This window comes from Muscardinus avellanarius (assembly GCF_963383645.1).
Source record: "Muscardinus avellanarius genome assembly, chromosome: 1".
Lineage (NCBI taxonomy): Eukaryota > Metazoa > Chordata > Mammalia > Rodentia > Gliridae > Muscardinus > Muscardinus avellanarius.
The window spans coordinates 156150372-156173001 of record NC_137786.1 but is presented as its reverse complement, the minus strand read 5'-3'; the positions used below and the strand labels follow the sequence as shown (position 1 = coordinate 156173001).

Below are 22630 nucleotides of genomic sequence, written 5' to 3'. Positions count from 1 at the left end.
GGGCTTGCTGCAGGAAAGGTGCCAGTGGCACTCAGTGTTGTCTGCACAGTGAGAGATTGCAGAGGGCAAGTTTTCTGAGTATTCATATATTTGTAGGGTTACATTATTTTGTTGTTTTATTTTGTTTTTATTATTTTTTGTTTGTATTCTTCTTTGCTCTCTTCCCTACCCCTTTCACAAGCCTCTTACATTGTACACACCTACTCTCTTCTTTCCATCTCTTTTATATTTTTCATTTTTCTCATTCATCTTGTATTAAATCTACTTCATATCACTTTGTTAAATATTCTACATTGGTTACTAGAATCTGACTACTACTATCTCTAATCTCTATTATAAACCATTTTACCAAATTCATACTCCCATGATATTAAATCCTCTCTGTGGCTTTACCCTATTCTTACATTTACAACTTCACTTTCCTCTTTACTCTACATTCACCATATAATAACACAGCTTGCTCATGGATATACCAACAGGCACCTAGAGACTGAGAGAAATCTATAAAAAGTAACAGATATAAACTTTGAAAATCATGAGGATAAATAAAACCCCTGACAACAGAGAATTGCAGAGATTGCCAGAAAAACAAATCAGATATTTAACAGTAGAAATGATACAGGATTTCTTAAAAAAATTAGAGACAGTTTGAAAGAAATAAAGGATGCAATTATTGAAATAAAGGCATCAATACAAACTACAAACAATAGATTAGACTACATGGAGAATAGTATCCCACTCTTAGAAGATGATTGCACCAAAAACAAACATATAGTATATAATTTAGAAAAAAAATTGACAACATAAATTGACATTGAAGAGATATGGACCCATCTTAAAAGAGCTAATCTAAGAATAATAGGCATAGAATATGAATTAAAGGTGAAATAAAAGGAAACAATCTTTTCAAACTCCACCTAAAATGGCAAGAATTAAAAATACAACAAACACTGGTGAGGATGAGAAGTGGGAACTCTAATACATTGTTGGTGGGATTGCAAATTAGTGCAACCACTTTGGAAAAGAGTATGCATGATCCTCAGAAGAATGAGAATGAATTTACCATATGACCCAGCAAAACCACTTCTGGGTATCTACCAAAAAGAATGGAAACAAAACGTCCAAACTAATTCATGCATATCTATGTTCATAGCTGCACAATTCAAAATTGCCAAACTAGCTGGGCATGGTGGTGCCTGCTTGTAATCCCCGCACTTGGGAGGCAGAGACAGGAGGATTGCGCTGATTTGAAGCCAGCACCGCTGGCTTAAGAGACCCTGTTTCCAAAAATATAAAAGTATAAAATAGGTCTGGGAGTGTATCTCTGAGGTAGGAGGGCTTCCAGGAACCCCAGTACCACCAAAAAAAAATTGTGAAACTATAGAACCAGCCAAGATATTAATCAACAGGTGAATAGATTACAAAACTATGGGGTATGTACACAATAGAATTTTACTCAGCCATAAAAAAGAAAAAAATTATGTCATTTACAGGAAAATGGATAAAACTGGAGAACATTATGCTAAGTGAGATTAGTCAGTCAGTCATAAAGATAAGAAATTTGAAGCTCTCCCTAATATGCAGAAGCTAGGGTCATAGGGGAAACTCTAGATGAAGAAGATACTATAGATGAGATAATAATGTGACCTAACTGAGGTGGATGGGAGGGAGAAGAAAGAAATTTCCTAATATACATAATATAGATTCACAAGTATATCAAAGTCAATAGAAGGGATTGGAATGGGAATTTGGTAATTCCCTAAGGGCTAATTGAGTGATGTGTGCATGTAGGCCTCTACCATCTTGTACTCCATTTAGATGTATGACTACAATGCACCAATAAAAAATTAAAAACATCTATTTATATTAATCTTCTCAAAAAACCTGGAAGCAAACTGGAATGGGAAGCTTCACAAAAGACTTGTATAATTTGTACCAACTTAAAAGTATTTATGGTGCCCACCAAGTTCAAGAGAACAAAACAAACTGTACAAAGGCCTCTGTCAATGTCTCCCCTCCCTACAGCAGAATCTCCTCTCAGGAATCCTTCGGAAGCCCAATCAGCTTCACAGTTCTGGTCTTCCTGTTTGCTGTTTTATTTGTCATCAGAAGCAAATGCCAGCAGAAGTTGTTTGGGGTGCCATGCCATGATGAAGGCTGGGGACTCAAACATCACTTTTCACAGCTTGTCTACTATCTCTACTTCAGCTATGTCAGTAAAGTGGTCCTTTGATGCTGATGCCAGCATTTTCTCATCATGGCTAATCCTGAGGGTCCTCAGAGCCCAATCTAGCCTGGAAAACACTGCATACACACTAATTCACATCCCAGAGGCTGACCGAAGCATCTGCACCTCCTATAGCAAATAATTCCTCATGGAGTCAAACTTGTTGCAGATGCACTTAGAAGGATTGCTGTTGATGGACTCCACAGGCTTCAATTCTGCATAGCTGAGATTGTTGATTCAACCATTGCTGTTTTTCAAGAACATATTATTGGCATTGTTCCAAGAAAGTTCATTGACCCCAAACTTGAATGGTTCCTCTGCTTTGGAAGGGTATGTCTTGGCATCAGTAAAGGTCATCACATCATCCTTGTTGCCTACAGAAATGGTCTGTCCATCTGGACTCCAGCAGATGTTAATGTTCTCTTTTTTAGTGTTCTCAGTGACAATGCGTTCTATAGTTTTCACATCCCAAACAGGAATGGTTTTATTGCCAGATGCAGTGACGAAAAGGTCAGGATTATGTGGATGCCAACAAAGCTGATCCACACTATCCCCATGTCCCCATAGTTGTTTTCTTTGACCAACCAGCCCTTCTCCAACAAGAAGACACTGGCTGTCCTGGCAAAGGATCCTGAGCTAAGCGGCTCCAGACCACCGAGTTTACCTTGGTACTGCACGCTGGAAACTAGCATGTCTTGCTGTATCCCTGGAACAGCTCCTATATCCTGACCACGTGGTATGATGGGCACTGTTCATCGAGCACCAGGAGGAAATGGCGCCAGGGAATGCTCTGGCCGAGCACCAAGGGCCCTATGGCTGCCATGGACATAGCCATGCTGAGCTGGCAGAGGACTCTTACTTTTTCCTTTATATACTTTTATTGGTTGAAGATAGGAAGGAAATGAAAATATATGTTACTAATTTGTGAACTACTTGTTTCTCTGGATACAGCTTACCCATTTTATGCATTTCATTTTTCTTAATAAATGCAGAGACAGAGAATGTATTAATTAAGAAAAAATTTCTGGAGAATGGAAGGTATAGGTATGATTCTAGGAGCTTCTTCTTGTGATCTATCAGTGAAAACTTGAACATGTGAGGTTTGGTGTCCATCGTTATCAAATGGAACTAAAATTATTTCTAATTTTCTAAGGCCATTTATTGAACCAATAAAAAATGTATATTAAGTGCCCATCAAAGTTCCTGGAGCTTTGAGAGCATTTGAATTATATTATTATATTACTATATTTTGCTACAGATAATGATATTAGTATTATTAAAATTATGATATAATCCTTATAGGGTAACTCTCTTGAATAAAACCTGTCAATGGCTTTACATTGCTCATGAAAAAAAGTTAAATCCTAAAATATGGGTTTAGGATCATGAAAATAGCCACTCTAGGTTAACACACACACACACACACACACACACACACACACACACACACTCAAACTTTATAGTACATCTTGATTGAATATTTTTTACTTCCTAAACATGTCAAGTCTTTTTTTAATTCCTGTGGTAGTTGTTTCTACATTTTTTCTGCATATCAAGAAATCCCTTAATTCTATTACCATTTTAGTAAAAACTTACTCTTCCATTAAGGTGTCTCTTAGGAAGAACATTCTCATTTTCTCCATAGTAATTTTGTCCTTCATTCATACATAGGCTCACTATTTAGACATTTCTCTTAGGTACTAAATTGAAGCCTATAGGATCATGGATTATGTCATCTTTGTGCACTCTGCAATCATGGTAGCACTTTTTAAATAGTAAAATGTCAAGGAATCCATAAAAATAGAGTTCCATCTATATCTAGATGATCTGGAGAAGGTGGCCCATCTCTTTCTTACTGGCTAATTACAACCTTTTAAATTAATTCTTCCTAGATTTCTGTCTCAGTCAACATTCTGACTGTTATAATCCCAAATGACTGACCATATAAGTTAGAGGAAGAAAGACTTAATTTGTTCACAGTTTTTGAATATTTGGGGGTTCAGTCCACGTCAGAGTAGGTATACAGAGATAAAAAAAATACTAGTAGGAAGCAGAGAGAAGGAGAGAGCAAGAGCTCTGTGTTTTTATCACAGAGGTGGGGAGCAAGAGAATGCAAGCAGGGGGATTCAAAGACAAAAGCACAATCCTTAAGACTACACCTTCAGGGAAATATTCTCTGTAGTCACATCCCCCTATGTAGGTTACTGGCCAGTAAGTCCATTGCAATGGATTCCCACTGATGGAATTACAGTCTTCATTACTGAATCACATCTACTTTGGACATTAGTATATGAGCTCTTCCAGGAACATTCTTTATCTAACAATAACAATGACTGTAGTCTCCATTACCTAGTTGCAACTGGGTAGTTGATTGTGAGGTTATGTGATAGTATCACCATGCTCTGAAATTAGGACTATTGGAAGTAGATTGCAGAAGAAATGTATGAGAGAGTGGGTGACTTGAAACCATTCTATTCTTCAAAGGCAGATTCCATGTTTTAGTTATGACATGAATTAGCCAAAGTTCCTCAGCCTCTCTGAGTCTTTGCTTTTTCACCTGAGAAAAAAGAATAGTTATTTTTACCTCTAAAATTCAAGAAGGGATTAAATGAGATAAAACCTGAATCATCTTGTACAGATCCTGGCACTCAATACAAGTTAATTTCTCTCTCTCTCTCTCTCTCTCTCTCTCTCTCTCTCTCTCTCTCTCTCTCTCTCTCTCTCTCATTCTTAGAGGTATTTTAATATAATTTTTTGCCAAACGAATATATTTTTCCATTAGATATATGATATTCAAAAGTATGACATACTTTTGCAAATATAGGTCTCTTGGTAATTGAAAATGACCAAGTGTGCAGATGACAAACTGGAATTGATAGTGAGCAGAGTGTTCATAAAGCATGAAAATATCATTGAACAAGTATTCATTAATCTCTTAATAATGCCAGTCGCAGAACCAGAGGTAAGGAAGATTAAGGTGTCAACCTTGTGATATGGTTCTTTTAACTTCTAAGTTCTTGGTTTTCAAGTGACACAAAATCAATTGAAGCTTGACAGCTGTTTGGTAAGCTATGTAAAATGAATCAGTGATTTAGCTGAGATCCTACTGGTAATGTCTTCAAAGTAGCAGATGTGCCTGATAGGTCTGACTTGTTCCTAGTTTTTGTGGGCAAGTGTAGCAATCTGGGGAAAAGAAGGATGGGAGTATCCTGTTACCAATTAATGCTGGTCTGAGGAGATTATATTTCTTTTAACAAAAATACAGAAATGTTAAATTGTAAAGTGTAGTCATTATTATAGGACATATATCTATATTAAAAACAAGAATAAATATATATCCTTATCCTTTTTGTTAGGTTATACCTTTTCTGTTACTATGCATTTGGAATCTATAGTTCATTTCTGTTAATTATCTTGCACTCATATCTCTTCCCAGAAAAAAAAGCCTTCTCAATTTCCAGTCTTCTTTTTGAATCCAGCTGCTTATCAAATCATAGCTAGACAGTTTCTCTTCTTTTAAAATTCATCCTAAAAATAAAAAATAAAATAAAATCTATCCTAATTAAAGCAACAATTAGCCTTTGCATAAATTATTTTAATGAGATTGCTCCCTACCCAGGAAACTATCATAGCTCCTAATTACTTCTAAAATCAAACTCTTTAGCTTCTTCCTCAAGGCCTTCAAATCCTGTTGCTCTTTATACTGGTTTTATTCCACTGTACATATATTCTTCCAAACGCCCTACCTCACTTTTATATCTGTGGTTTAAGGCACCTTTTCACCCTTTAAAAATGTACTCTTACATTGAAATCAATTGTGTCCTATTCAACTTCAGATTTTCTTTGTTTTTTTTTTTACAAATTTACCTTCCCACTTAATTTTTCTGATGAACTCTTCCAGATTTTGGTAAATCACTTTAACATTTTCTAAGTCTTTGTTTGCTTGTTAATATTAAATTCTTTAGGTCTGAAGCACACATACACACACACTCATAAACATACCTTGAGACATTGTGTACTTAACTTTCACATTATCATGGGCTATCTTTAAGGCTTTTGGACATATATATTTTTGAACATGAATACATGAATACATCTCTTCAAAGTTGATGACTCTTTTATGGTCATTTTATTAACAATAAAACTAGACACAGAGAGACAGTCTAACATTGCCAAAGTAACTAGCTTGGTAAGTGTTGGGGATTGGTTCTGAAGTAAACCATCTATCTGCTTTCTACATCAAACTCTAAGAAAGACACATCTCTGAATTTCTTCTGTGAGATGCTTTTGTTACACTTGCTCACTTAATACACACATTTTATAAGCAGAGGTCAGACTCTACAGATCATTTCTATATTTAGAACTATGATGTCTACAGGGTAGACTCTCAAGACACATTGCTCCCTGACCTGCTAGCTTACATTTCATTATGTTTTGTTTTTTCTCTCAAAAACTTTTAATCATGATTTACATGGCTTCCCCTCCAAATTTAGAAAGTCAAAAAGTCAGAAATGTACAAAACTCTGAAACTCGATGTTTTATCCATTAACTGTATACTACCTGTCTAACATTGGGCCATTCACTAGAATTAAACAGGAAGGAAAAAAAGACATTTTCATTTGTTGGAAAATGATATCCCATTGGAAGATGTGTAGTAAACAAGAAATAGGCAAATATTTGTTTTATTATAATTAAGTGGTATGAACATATATTTAAATATAATTTTAATTACAATTTGATTATAGTTTTCCAAAATGGTCTATAGAAGATATACTGGGAATTGCAGGATTATATAATAAATAGATTTAACTTAGTTTGAAGGAATAAGAAAAGTGTTCCATGAGAGGGCAACATTTAAGGTACAGAAAATAATGGAAGCTGGCTAGGTGAAAGACACAGAATATGGAGTGATATTTTATACTAAAGAAAAACAGGTGTGCAGGTCCCTAAAGGATTAGTTGTCAGAACCTTTGAGGAGCAAGAAAGGAGGCCAGATGACTAGATTTATGTAAATAATCAAAGACAGAGTGTAGGATGAAGCTGCAGAGATAGGAAGAGGAAATGCCATCTAGGACTTGTGGTCCATAACACTATAGTTATTTTTATTACCTCACCATCTCTTTCCATATCTTTGTCTTTCTTCCATCAGACAGCTCTCTCAGCTCTTGATATTTCCATGTTATCATCTATCTATCTATCTATCTATCTATCATCTATCATCTATCTATCTATCTACCATATCTATTTACCTATCTATCATCTTCTATTTTTTATTATCTATCTATATATCTATCATCTACCTTTCAATGGTTTAATCAGTCTATCATCTATCTCTTTCCTTTCACAATAGCAGCCCTTGTGGAATTACAAAATAAACTTTTCATTAGTGGTTCAGGAAGCTTAAAGTATAATATTGCCCACAGGCATTTCTATTGAAATAGGAACCAGGGCCTATGCTTTAGTTAAGATAAATTAATGTATAACTCTTATCCTTTACTCACAGACCATTTGTGTGTGTGAACAGATGAACAATTATTTTGGAAATGGTAATACTGTGATTCCAGGAAAGAGCCACACAATTGTCAGTCTAGGCTGGGTCATCCTAAAAAGACAAGCATTCTTAGGTCACCTTATGAAGGGAATGGGAGAGAGAAAGAGGGAAATTCCAGAATATGCATGATATACATTCTTAAGCATATCAAAGTCAATCCCTAAGACAAGCATGAGAAGGAGGGAGAGGATGGGAATGAGATGAAAACTGGGAAAGGGCTAAATGAGTAATGTGTGCGTGTATGCCTCTACCATCTTGAACTCCATTAAAATGTATGACAACAATGCATTATTTAAAAAAAAAAGAAAGAAAAGGGTTTTTTTCCCCCCTCTAGTTCTTTTTCAGTTGTTTCCTTCAGGTTTCACCTCATCATAAGTGTGATTGTGGGGAGGGCTGTGGGAAGATGACATAGGTGTTGGTATTGTCAAGCAGATAGCTGAAGAAATATTAATGATGTGTGTATATATGCATATATATTAATTGGAAAGAAAATTTAGTCTGATAAATTTAAGAAGTTTTTTAATCAAGTGGCCAGCCATTCTAGCCCATAAAAGAATAAAAAAATTAAACACAATCCTGGCTTTTTCTACTTGTTTTTCACTTCAAGGAAAAAAGAAACACATTTTATAGATATTTCCTCACCTATCATGAATCATGTGGTGCTTGAACCTGCCACTTGGAGCCATGATTAATAACATGCTTAATTGCTCTTCTTTTCTCCTCACAGCTGGCAGATGGAGCGCTGTAGATGTGACTGAGCCACATTGATATTTATGCTGCAAAGAACAGTGTTACAGTCTGTGGCTTTCTTCTTTTTGATCCAAATGCCCTCAAGACAAAGCAGAAGTCATAAAAATTTATCATTGTTTCCCCTTTTGTCTCTGCTGTCCTCTTAATTTTTACACCAGTACGTGTGGGATTTGAGCCCATTCTAAAGGTGATCTTGAGTCGTGCAGCTTGTTTCTGTATAGTTCCCAAATGTAACTTAGAAAGTAGGAATTTCTGGAGAGATGAATGGCATGTGTACTGCTTCAGTTGAGACGATCATCCACGGGCATTTTTGCTTTTTGTTATCTTTTCTCTTGGGAAGGTGTGGCTGTATCATAGCAGTAGATAGCTGCTATTCATTACACAGTCTAACATATTCGTTGGTAAATTCTACAGTTTTTTTTAAATTTTCACTTTTGATGGTGTTTGCCTTCTACTTGGATGTTAAGTGTTGTGTCTTCATTAGATAATGCCCATTTGCTATTCAGTTCAGTGGCCTCTGGGCTTGAAAAAATTGAGGAAAGGAAGCTTTGCCACAAGAAACACAGTATGAGAGAGGCAGACTGAATGGTTTCAGAGGTGAAGCCATGCTCTTCACAGGGAGCTCCTGCTGGGGAATTTCTGAGGGAGATTTTAGGTGCACAAGTCCTATTAACCTGAATTGACATGGAACAGATGGGAAGAGAAACATGAGCAAGGAGAGTTAACTTTCAGGGATGGAGTTTGCTGAGCGAAGTTTTATTTATTTCTTTTCTTGAGGGTGACTGTTCAATAGCCTCAGGAAATAGAAGAGAGTTTAAAAACATTTTAGATTTTAAGAGTAATTCATTTAAAACTTTTAATTGCTTACTAAATATTGATTTAGCGATGTCTTAAATTGTGTGAGACAAATACACACAAATAGTCATCTTCTTGAACCTTCTTCTTTCTCTCACTCCTTTTTCTTTTTTTTTTCTTTTCTCCCTTCCTATTCTTTCTGGTTTATATTTTTACCAAAGCTCACACACATGCTTTTGAAGATGTCAAATGATTCTACATTTATTATAAGAAGCTTCATTCTCATCTTCCACAATTACCAGACCAGGCTTGGTGCTACTTCCAAACCATAGCCCTTCCTTAATTATGCTAGATCTCCCTCTTAATTCTTTTTGGGTTGTCCCTGAATACATGCTTATATTGGCATTTTGACTTTGAATTAGTTTTTGTTTTGTTTTGTTTTGATTTGATTTTTGCAGTAGAACACAATGGAGTCTTCTCCCACACTCAATTATGGTGCCTCTCTACACACAGAGTATAATCTTGGTCAGATAAATTCAATATGATACTGTAAGCACAGCCACAGTTGAGCCATGATGTTATTTAGTATTATTTTTTCTATCCTGTCCATCCTTCTTTCCTTATATATTAATAGTTGCTTTATTTTTCATATGAAATAATTTCTATTTACATATTATCTCCACCTCAAATATTCTATTATTTGTCTAAATCTGTTTTCTTTTTTTTTGGTGGTACTGGGGTTCCTGGAAGCCCTTCTACCTCCAGGCTACACTCCCAGACCTATTTTATACTTTTTATATTTGGAAACAAGGTCTCTTAAGCCAGCTCGGCTGGCCTCGAACCTGCGCAATCCTCCTGTCTCCGCCTCCTAAGCGCGGGGATTACAAGCGTGTGCCACCACGCCCAGCTTGTCTAAATCTTCTAATACATTTAGATAGTTTGTGAAATTTTCAGTTTTAAACTCTTGAAGATACTCTTCTGAGCTTTCCAAGCCTCTGGCTCATGAATACCAGGTATGGTGGTTGTTATAGCAACCAATATCCAAGGACTTCTTTTTTATGTTTGTTCTGGTAGAGCATGTATTTCCTGTATCTCATGAATTTCTTTTCCTTGGTTTTCTTTTTAATTTTGTTGGGTAACAACCTCTAATAGCTATGAAGAAACAGGTGATGGGAATTTAAATTTTTAAGATCTTGCCTATCTGAAATAATTTTATTCTGTTTCTATATCAATTACATAAATTAAAATATCATATACAAGTTTCCTTTAACCTTTAGTAGATTTCATTATTTTCACCTATTTTTATGAATGTTACATTTGCGTATCTCCTTCCTAGATGGAAATGAGAGTGATTATTATAGCACTTATCATATGTGAGTCTTAGAAGAATTTAACTACTCCAGATCAAGCATTTATAACAGTACATAAACCATTTTAAGCTAAATAAGTCATAGACTTTAATTCATTTGGAAGAATTTTTTCGGAATAGTTTATTTGTGTGATTTTTTTCTTCTCCCTTTTCTCCATTCTCTTTGTCTGTGACTTTATTATTTCTTCGTAGGACCTCTAAATTACTTATCTTTTCTCTCCCCTTTTCACCTTTCTTTTTGTTCTACTCCTTAAGAAATATTCTTAACTTTGTTGTCCAAACTTTTTCTTTGAATTTATAAGTTTTTATATGTTAATTTGCAACACTCTTTGTGTGTGTTTCTATTCTTAGTTCATCTTAACTTTCTGTGGATATTAATCCTCTAAATTTATTTTTCTTTCCTTTGGATCTTTAAGTTACAGCATATTTTTTATCAGATAACAGTGATATATCCTTGTTGGCTTGTGCCATCTAACTATTGGATTATAACTTAGATTACTTCATAGGCATCTTAAAATGCCCATGTGTGGCTCTCCTCTCAAATTAGTTTCTCCTTCAATGTCTTGAATAACAATTAGTAAGCTTATTACTTACCTAGCCACTTAAACACAAACTTTATAAACTATCTTTGTTTCTTTATTTTTCTATCACTCACATTTAATATAACCACAAAACTGAGATTACAAAAAAAATTCTCTCCCTCGACATGTACCAGCCAGAGTAACCTTCTTTTAAATTAACAATTCAAAGTTTGTTTTTCTCTGAGAACATTTGCCCTTTTGCTGGAATTATCTCCTCTATTTTCACATAACTTGTTCCCTTTTACATTCAAGTCTCAGCTGGTAACAACCTCTTTAGAGAAATCTTCCTCAGTATCCTTTGTGAAATAAAAATTTGGGATTATCTATCATATTTACATACTGTAATTCTGTACAACACAATTACCATTATGTAACATTTTTATGTTCACTTTATTTTTACATGTACTTGTATTTTGACTTACTGTTTGTTTCCCATCATTTAATATAAACTCCATGAATTCTGGGGCTTTGTCTCATTGGTGCAGAGCAATTTTCACAGTGAGTGGCACAAGGTGGTGACTAAATAAATATTTGTTTAACACAAAACAATATTTAACACAAAAAAATATCTAAGGCACTGGATACAGTGGTATGAGCAAAAGGTTGCTTTATGTCCCTTTAATATTAATTATACAAAGCTAGACAATGAAATTCTTCCCCATGTATTCAATCTCCATCACATCAAGTTCAACATCTTCTTCTTTCCTTCATAAACCAAAAACTCAGTATAATTTTATATTAAAACATTGGATTCTCAGCCAGGTGTTGTGGCGCACTCTTGTAATCCCAGCATTCAGGAGGCTGAGACCAGAGGATCACAGTTCGCGGACAGCCTCAGCTACTTAGTGAGGCTCTCCACAACTTAGACCCTGTTTCAAATAAAGAATAAAAAATAGGACAAGGGGTATAGCTCGAAGGTCAAATGCCTCTGGGTTCCATCTCCAGACCCGCAAACAAACAAATAAACAAACAAAAAACCCCCCCAAAAGATAACATTGGATTCCCATCTAATGAAATATTCATACTTAGAGATCTATCGGAGAAAAGGCATGTGAAAAAGGCTTAGTGATACTCTACCAAACATGAAAAGCTGAGCTTATATTTTAATGCAGAGAACCTGCTTTCAGAAATTATAAACTTAATCATGATGCTGCCCTGCCCAATGAGATGTAAATGAATAAACATGAAGGTCTTCCCATTTCATGTCTTATTTTTATTATTGCTGCATTGTAATTATACATCATAATAAGGTTCAGAGAGATAGAAAGTTATATGTACACAACACTTGTGTTTTCCTCCCCATCCTTCCCAATTGTCTTCCTCTCCCCATACATCATCTTGAAATTGGTATTGAACCTTCATATATGTATATAGAATTATGTTATAATTAGAGAATGACCCCCTGAAAAGTTTAGGTATTAATGTTCAGATATGATGTAATTAAGTCATGAGGGATGTAATCTGATCAGTAGGTAAATCAGTTGTGATGCGTTTATAAAGTCCTGGGTGGAGTGTGGCTGGAGAAGGTGGTTCTTTGAGATTGTGGCCTTAGGGCCTGTGCTTTTGTCTTTGAATCCCCTGCTTGTCTCTGCTGCTTCTGGCCTCCATATTGTGAGAGTGGCTCTGCTCCCTTTCTGTGCTTCCCACTGACATTTCCTGAGATCCATAGATGTAACCTGGCCTAATATGGATTAAAACTCCAAGATTTAAAAAAAAATGAGCAAATAAAATCTTTTTTCCTATAAGCTGCGTGGTCTGTTTTCTTGGATTATAACAGTGAAAATGTTGGCTAAGACACATTGTTTGAACTGTTTCACTCATGACGTCTCCCCTTCCACTGCTCTTCCTCACTCTACAAGTCTCCTCTCATTATTCTACTTGTATCTATCCCCTTTTATTTATCTGAAGCCTCTTAATTTTACATTCTTTATCTTCCATATATGAGTCAATAACTTTCTGTGCTTTCTGTGACTGGTCATCTCTAATTCTATCCATTTTTCCTGTAATTGACATAATTTTGCTTTTTTAATGACAGAATAAATTTTTATGGTGCACATTTACCATAATTTTGTAATCTATTCATCTGTTAACCGATACCTAGGCTGATTAAATACTTTGGCTTATGAGTTGTGCTGTTACAATCATGTTCGTATATGTATCACTATAATATTCTGACTGAAGTTCCTTTAGAAAGATCTCCAAGAATGACGTAGCTAGGGCATATGGTGGTTTGATCCCAATCTTTTGAGGCCTCCCCACACTGATAATCATAGTGACTGTACTAATTTGAAATCCTACTATCAGTGTATAAGTGGTTTAAGGTATAATGAGAAATCAAAGTAATTTTGTGCAGGCTGATTGACAATACTAAAATAAAAGTCTGTCCTGTAGGTAAACTACTTATAAGGAATTTGAGGGCCAGGTTGAAATGGGATTTCCACCTGAAGTATAGGAGGCAACAGGAAGATAAAGCTGGGACCCTGCAGGAGAGAGAGAGTTAGGAAGGGAGGTAAGATGAGAAGAATAACAAAACATCTTTATCTTTCTCTGGATTTCAGGTTTATTGGGTTAGCTCCAAGGAAGGGGTGATTTTTTTTTTTTTCTGATAATGGACTGTGACATTCCAATTACTTGGGACCCACAGGCAGGATATTTATGGTGTAGAAGTAGGAGAGCCAGTGTACTTATTGAATAGAATCTAAATAGAAAAGAGATGAAGATAAACACAGGTCCCATTCATTTTGGATGCCTTTCTAATACTGATTATGATTACCATTCAAATAAAAGTATTTTCTTGGGTTTCCAAAGACATTAAGTATATTTTAAATATGCTTTTATTGGTGCATTATAATCTCACATTCTATAGCCCTCCATTCTTCCCCATCTTCCCCTTCCCAATATGGAGTACTGAGATTCACATTTTCACATATGTAGACATGGTCAATTTTAATTGTTTAATGCAGACGTAGTTCAATTTTATTTTTTTTTAAATCCTATTGATGATTTTATAGATCCTGTGTTTGAAATTTTCTCTTCAGTTCACACCAGTTTAGCCATAATAGAGTGGGGACTCAGATTCCATATTTTACTAGGGAAAGTTATTATGTGTAAGACATACAATATTTTTCAGCAATAAGGGAAAAACTTTCTCAATGATTTTTTAATAACCACAGAAATTATTGTATTTGCTTTAGTATCATATAAACCTTCATCTATGCAAGTAACAGTACAATTAAGATAGTAAAGCCACTTGATATCATACCTTGACTTTACACCTTTAACCTCACTTTCCTCTGTTAATTTACAGATAGTACACAAAGTGTAGTTGCACATTTTTTGGGTGTGTGTGTGTGTGTGTGTGTGTGTGTGTGTGTGTGTAGTGAATGTAGCACATGTAAGTACAAAACCAGATTTAGATGTGAATACTCTCATATTTAAAATGTCTTTAGGCTTATGAACACAATCCTTGTATTTATTGCCTTCAATAATTCAGCTGCTAAGAACTTCCTTTATTTCCCCTAAAATTTATTTTCTTACTGTTGTATAGATTGGAATTCAACACTGCTTAGTGAGAATGTTGGCATTTTTTTTCTTATCTAGAGAAGAACTTTGGTTGAGACTGACTGTGATATTTAATTCCCAGCAATATGCATCTGCCATAAACAAAGCAACTTAGATTAGCCCAATTTATAAATTAAAAAGGGCTATGGTGCTCATTGGGTTTGCAGTATACCAAAGAAGACACGGTCACGTTTCTTGGCCTCACATGGCCCAGGCTGCCCTTTGCTATTCCTTGATGATGGGGCATCTGCCATGACTTCTCTCACTGTTTGCTAGATGGCATATTTCTCTTATGTGTGATGGAACCCAATAATATTTCTTGTCCCAAGAGTATGTCAAATGTGTCCCAGTCATCATTTTAGGTGAAGTATTATCAGTCTTGTGTTCTATTAAACTAACTTTGAAGTTTTGGGACTTTGTTCAAAGGCCTTTTTTTCCCTTCTTTAAATTTTTTTCCCTGAACTGTAATTGCATTTTGTTGTATCTTTTGATATGAGAGTGTCTACACTTGACAACCTTGTCAGAATGTTTTCCTTTATTTTTAATGCTTTATTGTCTATGTCACGGTGATTGTAAAATCATGTCATAATATTTGTCACATTTTTATTTTTGACATTTACTATTTGCCCCAATACTACTGCAGATACAAAATAACCTTTTATAAAATACTTTATGAGACTTCAGAATCTCAGAGTAGCAAAAAAATTTCTTGTTATTCACAGAGTGTTCTATAAATATTAAAATATTTTCTCAAACCCATAGATTTAAAAGGTTGTTTACTAAATTTGACAATTTTATTTAACTCATTCCATAAATTGCTTTCATGTCATGTCCTAATATGCATGATGTATATTCATAAACATATTAAAGTCATTCACTAAGTCAAGCATGAGAAGAACGGAGAGGAGAGGAGATGGAGTAGGAAGTGAGGAAGGGCTAAATGAGTGATGTGTGCATGTATGACTCGACCATCTTGTACCCCATTAAAATATATGACTAAAATATACCAATAAAAACATGTAGTTCATATTTTTCCTATATTTTCATTCAAATGTGATTCTCTTGAACTAGAAACTTAACCCTTATGTTATGAAAACTCATGGTAGCAGTATTATTTTATCTGTAGTCTCTTGTCAAAATGTCTTTTTGAGAGAATGTGATTGTAAAAGTATATGTAGGTAAAAATATTTTACACATTAATGCTATTTGGGGAAAATCAAAATTAATTTTTTCCAGAGGGTTATATAAGCAAATTACATAGGAAGATGATAATCCCAAGAGTTAGAGCCTGATTTTAATACCACTACTATGAGCTATGTTGCTGTTGGTTCCAAATACCAAATTTGCAATGGCCTAGTATTAATGATTTTCTCTTTTCTTGAATAGACTCAACATTCATTGGTTTTGAAGGTAGTGGTTCTTCTTGAGTCTTCTATAATTTCCTTCATCAGTTAAACCTTCTAAAACTGTCACAAGCTTAAATTGGAACTCTTCCCCTTGTTGTTGCCAGCACTAATACAAATTTAATCCCTGATTATCACTTACTCTGGGTCATTTTATTTCAATCACTTATTTCTTCAGAAACTAGGCTAGAATATTAAACTTTTTTCTCAGCATTATAAGGACCTTAGATATTCTCATCTCCAACAACTTTTTTTTTATGAAAAAAATGTCAGTGAAAAGTAGATTGGGCTAGGAATACTGTTAATGCAAATGAGATTAAAATCCAGCTTCGCCTTTCCCCCTCTTTACCTCTTTCCTTCAGTTCCCTTTCACTGTTCTACTGGCCTTTCTCCTCTTTAATCACATGTCCTTTTGTTTTCTATTTTTCCTCAAGCTTACACATATAAGAGAATACACATGTCCTTTGACTTTCTGAAGCTGGCTAATCTCAGCATAATATTCTGTAATACCATTCATTTTCCCCACAATTGATATAATTTTGTTCTTTTTTATTGCTGAGTAAAATTCCATTGTGTGTATATACTACCCTGTATTTATTCATTCCTCTGAAGATGGGCACCTAGGTTGGTTTCATAATTTAGCAATTGCAAATTATGCTTCTATAAACATGGATATGCATATATCTCTAAAGGAGAACTGATGATGGAAATAGTTTGGATAATACTATGTCTATATGTGAAGCTATCACTGCTAATCTCACTAACATGTTTGGGGAGTTGGAAGCAGGGTGTCATCCAGAGAGAAACACACCGAGTTCTGTGTATTCATGCTTATGCTACTTTTAACCTTACTATTGCTTTTAGTTAGTGTATAGTTACAATGTATCAATAAAATTATTTTTAAAAAATGTGTAAAGCAGCTGAACTTGGTGGTGCACCCTTGTAATTCCAGCATTTGGGAGGCTAAAACAGGAGGATCATGGTTCACGACCAGCTTCAGCTATTTAGTGAGGGCCTTTGCAACTCATGAGACACTGTTTCAAAATAAAGAATAAAAACTAGGGCTGGGGGTGTAGCTCAGAGGTAGAATGCCCCTGAATTCCATTCCCCATACCGCAAACAAAAAAAATTGTAAAGCTTCCCCCCAAATCCATCTTTCCCAAATTATATTTTTATGCATGAAAATATTCTCCATCTGAGATGTGGAATATTTCTATCCAGTTATGTGAGAATTAAAATTAAAAACAAAATAAAAATATTATCACTGAATGTTCCTTCACAGTGCAGGAAACTCAGTGGTTTGGGTCATCAGTCCCAGTTGTGAGGTCCAATTTTATCACAGATGTGCCCATCTGTGCTTATGCCACTGAAAACACATTAATTTCTTGCCTTAGGAAGAAAAAAAAAGTAGGCACAGACTGGTTCCCCTTGTTATTTCAGTGTTAAAGCAATCATTTAGTGTTTATTACACTAATTAATTATCTCCCTGTTTATTTTGTGTGATTATTTGCTTTTAGTTAGTGGGCAGATAATGAATTTCTATTAGCAGAAGAGAAATAAAGCAGAAATTAAAGTGGTTCTAAAACCCTGGCTCAGGATTTGGCACTTGGATGGTAAAGTTCAAAGCTGCCACTAGTATACCATGTAAAGGCATGGACTTGTTTCGCATTTTTAGGATGTCAGTTCTGCTTTCTGAGTTCCTGAATTATGGATGCTCATTATTTGAACTTGAAATCGAACTCCTTTCTCTAATAGGCTTCATCTCCATTATAAGTTGATATAACAAATAGTTTTTAATATATAACTAGATATTAACTAGATCTTTAAGAGCCATTTATTAGAAGAAGACAATTTTTTTGAAAACAAATACAAGGCTATTAAGATGTTGATAGAAGATTAGGGGCATCACTATTAGAATTTTATAAATAAGAGCTAAAGTCTCTTTTTAAGGACACAGTATATTTGTGTAAGGGACTCATCAACTGCATTTTTCCTTGACATTTCATTATCCTGGGAATTACATGTTAAGTTTGGCTATCACAAGGTAAAAGTTTGGTTACTAAATGGTAGATAAAAAAGTGTATAATGAATATTTCTAAAGACTCAGGAATGCAATCTCTCAGCATTTGCTGATCCCAGCAAATTATTATACATCAGCAGACGAGTGCATTTTAGGTAAATTTGAAATACTAAATAGAATATTATTTATTAATCAAGATTTATATATTATGGTTAATCAGTCAACATTTCTGTAATTCTTTTTACTATTATTGAGCACAATTTATTTTAAAGTCATGAAAATCCAGCAGCAGTCAGGCTGAACATACTTGATTTCACCCACATTCCCTTGGGAGATAGCCAGCAGCACTGAGCTATACAATGAGCAATGCTTCCCCTTCCAACTTTCTGGAAAATGTTAGATAAGGCCAAGGATGAGCAGCTACTGAGTGGCAATACAAACCATTCAAGAACAGCAAATAATAGGTAACAGGTGTGCAATAAACATCATTGCTGAGTTCTGGGCTGAAAGGGCAAGGAGAGAAATGATCACAGAAGGTAACGGTTTGAAGGCATTTCAAACTTAGACTTTTTTAAAGTTAATGAGAGAAATAAGCTTTTAAAGAAAGTCTTCCAGCTACCTTTACACAGGGCAGCACAATCCAAAGGTAATTTTCTTTTCTATAATTTTTAAGTTGATGCACAAGTGGTTTGCCTCTGCCCTCTTGTTCCATAAGGGGACACAGGGAAAACCATATAAATGTCTTATTCTCTCAAGCTCTGGATTATAAAAGTGATCAACAAATAACATTTATCCCACATCTAGGCATAAATAGCTGAATTGAAGATTACTCTTCACTTTCCTCTTCCATTATTTCAACTCTGCAAGGCACATAGAGTAGAACATAAGCAATACACCAGTCTCTACCACCAGAAAGCCACAAGATGTCTTCTGGTGTTACGATGCTGACCTTATCATCATCAAATTTAATCCATTCATCTTGTTTCCTTTTCACCCATGATATGTAATGAGCTGAGGAACTCAACAGGCCCTGGTGCGTCAGCACTGCTTGTAGTACATGGTACCCGTAATTATTGGAGCCAATATCATCAGCAAATGAAAAGGGTTCATACTTAAATTCTTTCTGGGGACTAATATTTTTGTCATTTGCATTTGGCTCTTGATTCACTTTTTCGTCTTTCTAGATCCTTAAATTTTGATCAAAAAGAGACCACTTCTCTTGAAGCTCTGGTGTACATAATTCATATACAACCAACATAAGTGAAAATTTAACATCTTTAAGAACTTTAGCATTTACAGATTATTTCTCTTTATATAAAGATTTGATATTACAAAGCATTTCTTTGCAATGTTGGAGACTGTTTTGTGATTTCTTCCTGAAGTCACAACTTAAGTCCTGTAAAGAGAGACTTCACTTCCTGACTGATAAAGCAGCTGAACTGGAGCTGATTCTTTCCTCCTTTGGTGACTTCTTCCCTCTTCAAACTCTGTACATTTCAAGGTAATTTTGAATTCAACACCAAAGAACTGATCAATTAAACTTTTCTTTTTAGAAGGTGTCATTGCTGATGCAGATGAAGAATCTGTCTCTTTAATAGAATCATCCTCTATGACTTCCAATTTCTGTGGTATTATTAGCATCATTTGTATCCAGCATTCATTAGCATCCTGCTTAAAGTATTGTCCTTGTTCACCTTTCTCCGCGAACTGTTGGAAAGCCATGTGTAAAAACTGCAGTAGGATAATAGGTGGAATACTAGAAGAAGTTTTATCCATGGAGTTGAACAAATCTCTAAGGGCTGCCATAATATACTGTGCCTAAGCCATTTACCCCGAAGCTCTCAAGGCACCTGTGTACCTTTTAAGGGCATCTTTGAGTTCAGGCATGGAACGAGTACACTGATCTGTAGCATTCATATAACAAATGTTACCAACGTTTGTCAATCCACATGGTAATTCCATAGTAGATGCCAACTGCTCTTCTGTCATGTCTTCCACAAAGACAGTCTCTGCAATTTATTCTGTGATTTGTCAAATGGACTATATAAAAATTAAAGAAATTTCTCTTAGAACATTTGTATTTTAGTGTTGCTTAAAGTTTGTTGTTCACTAGAATATATTATGCACATATTCTTGAAATACTTTGTAGATTTAAACTTTTTTTTTTTTTTTTGGTGGTACTGGGGTTCCTGGAAGCCCTTCTATCTCCGGGCTACACTCCCAGACCTATTTTTACATTTTTATTTGGAAACAGGGTCTCCTAAGCCAGCGCGCGCGGCTAGCTTCGAACCTGCGCGATCCTCCTGTCTCTGCCTCCCAAGCGCGGGAATTACAAGCGTGCGCCACCATGCCCGGCTAGATTTAAACATTTTTGAAAGTGTAAAATTTTTGCAGGCAAAATGATTTGAAATTTATTATGAATTTATGATAGATGATCTTAAATGAATTAATCTTTTAGCTGTGAATATGATATCAGAGCAAAATAGTGTGAAAGCATTAGTTGGTATATGTAATTTCCAAGCATATACATGGTTCTTTTTCTACTTAGTTCCAATTTCATTATGAACAATACTAAGACATATACAATTTAGTTTTAAATATAATTATTACATGCTTTAAGAAATTTTTCTTCTTTTAGTGTGTGTGTGTGTGTGTGTGTGTGTGTATGTGTGTGTGTGTGTATTTTACTGGGAATTGAATCCAGAGATGTTCTGATTCTGAGTTATACCCACAGCCTTATTTTATTTTTTATTTTGAAATAGGGTCCTTCTAAGGTGATGAGGCCAGTTTACCTTGCACTTGTTATCCTCTTATCTCAGTTTCCCAAGTATAAGATTACAGATGTGTTCCATCTTGTATTCTGTTTTACTCTGTTGATCTATATATCTGTTGCTTAGAAAAAAATGCACTCTCTTGATTACTTTGGCTTCACAATAAGTCTTGACATCAAGTAAAATAATGTCACCTTTTTATGTAAGTTTTATTTTTAATTGACATGTAATAATTGTATATATTTATGGGGTGCAATATTATGTTTTGATACATGTATACATGTGTGTTGAAAAAATCATGATCTTTACCATATTCATCAGAACACCAGAATTTATTCCTCTTATCTAACTAGAGATGTGTTCATCTTGTTCAATTTTTCCCCATCAATTTTCATACCCCAGCTTCTAGTAATCAGATTTCTCTATGCTTCCATAAGATCATATTCAAGATTTTGAAACTAAACACAATCATGAAGTATTTTTCATTCCTTTGTATGGCTGAATACTATCCTCTTGTGTACACATGCTATACTTTACTTAGCCATTAATAAATGGTAAAATACTTAATATACATTTCTAAGAATAATACATACATTTTGCCAGCACCTAAAATAAAAATCTAAGCCCCATTGGAAAGATGGAGGGGGTTATGAGAGAATGGTAGCATGAAAAGCTGGTAGTAGGAATGAGATTTTATGAAGGAAATACTTCCATTGACATTATGTGCTTATATGAAATTATCACCGAAATTGTCAATGTAATGTACATCCCCAATGAAAGTGATGGTGCAGGACATATCACACAGACACCAGTATCAGTATCAGGAAGGAGGAGAAGTTTATTGTTGAAGCAGCATGGGAGGAAACCTGACAGGCTGCCTCCAGCAAGTGAGAGAACATCAGCCTTGTCATTAGGTGATACAGGTATTATGGGGCTTTAGGGCAGGAAACAAATGGTGGGAAAATCATTAGGGTTGGGGTTGACGATTAAAGAGCTCTTATCTGCTTAGTCAAGGTCATTTGACTTCTGAAAAGCAGACATGGCAGAAGAGTCTTAAAATGGCTACGCTTATACCAATGTTCCCTCCTTTTTTGTTTAATAATTGGCCTGTTGTAGTGGGAGTAAGGGCGAAGATCTTTCTTATAGCTGCTTCCTACTGGTAGAGGGTGTAGTAGTCTTACATTCCACTGTCTGGGTCTTTGGTTATACTGGAGAGTCCTCAGGTAAGTGGTGATATTCTCCTAACATCACCTGTTTGACCAGTTGATTGGTAAAGGTTTTCCAAGACTACCTCCTGAAGGTTTAGGAGTTGGTTCCAGACGTGCCTAGAAGGCTGAAGAGCTGATTCTCTGTCAGTGAGAAGATCAAATCCTTGGATTGGAGTCATACTTGGGCAGACTGTTTTGGCTTACACTAAGCTCAGAAAGGCTAGTGTCTTTATAGGACATTATAGGTATTTCCCAGGTTTTTGGCAAGCTCATTCAGGCTTGTAAAATGAGCCAGGCTTCTGTCACTAGTTTAAAAGTATTGATGATGCAAGTCCATCAGAGGTAAGAAGATATTTTATGATCCAGTTGACAATTATCAACTGCAGGACATATG

At 35.2% G+C, this 22630-nt stretch overlaps 2 pseudogenes across 2 annotated transcripts; both read right to left on the bottom strand.

Moving 5' to 3' along the window:
- Positions 1-2095: 2095 nt before the first annotated feature.
- Positions 2096-2919, bottom strand: LOC308258371 (THO complex subunit 3-like; annotated as a pseudogene). The gene has a single exon. The product of its transcript is annotated as a THO complex subunit 3-like (transcript).
- A 16164-nt stretch (positions 2920-19083) lies between these two features.
- LOC308258363 (ubiquitin carboxyl-terminal hydrolase 14-like) lies at positions 19084-22415 on the bottom strand (annotated as a pseudogene). Its single transcript has 2 exons — positions 22280-22415; positions 19084-20266 (listed from the first exon to the last, which is right to left on the bottom strand). The product of its transcript is annotated as a ubiquitin carboxyl-terminal hydrolase 14-like (transcript).
- Between the last annotated feature and the right edge of the window lie 215 nt (positions 22416-22630).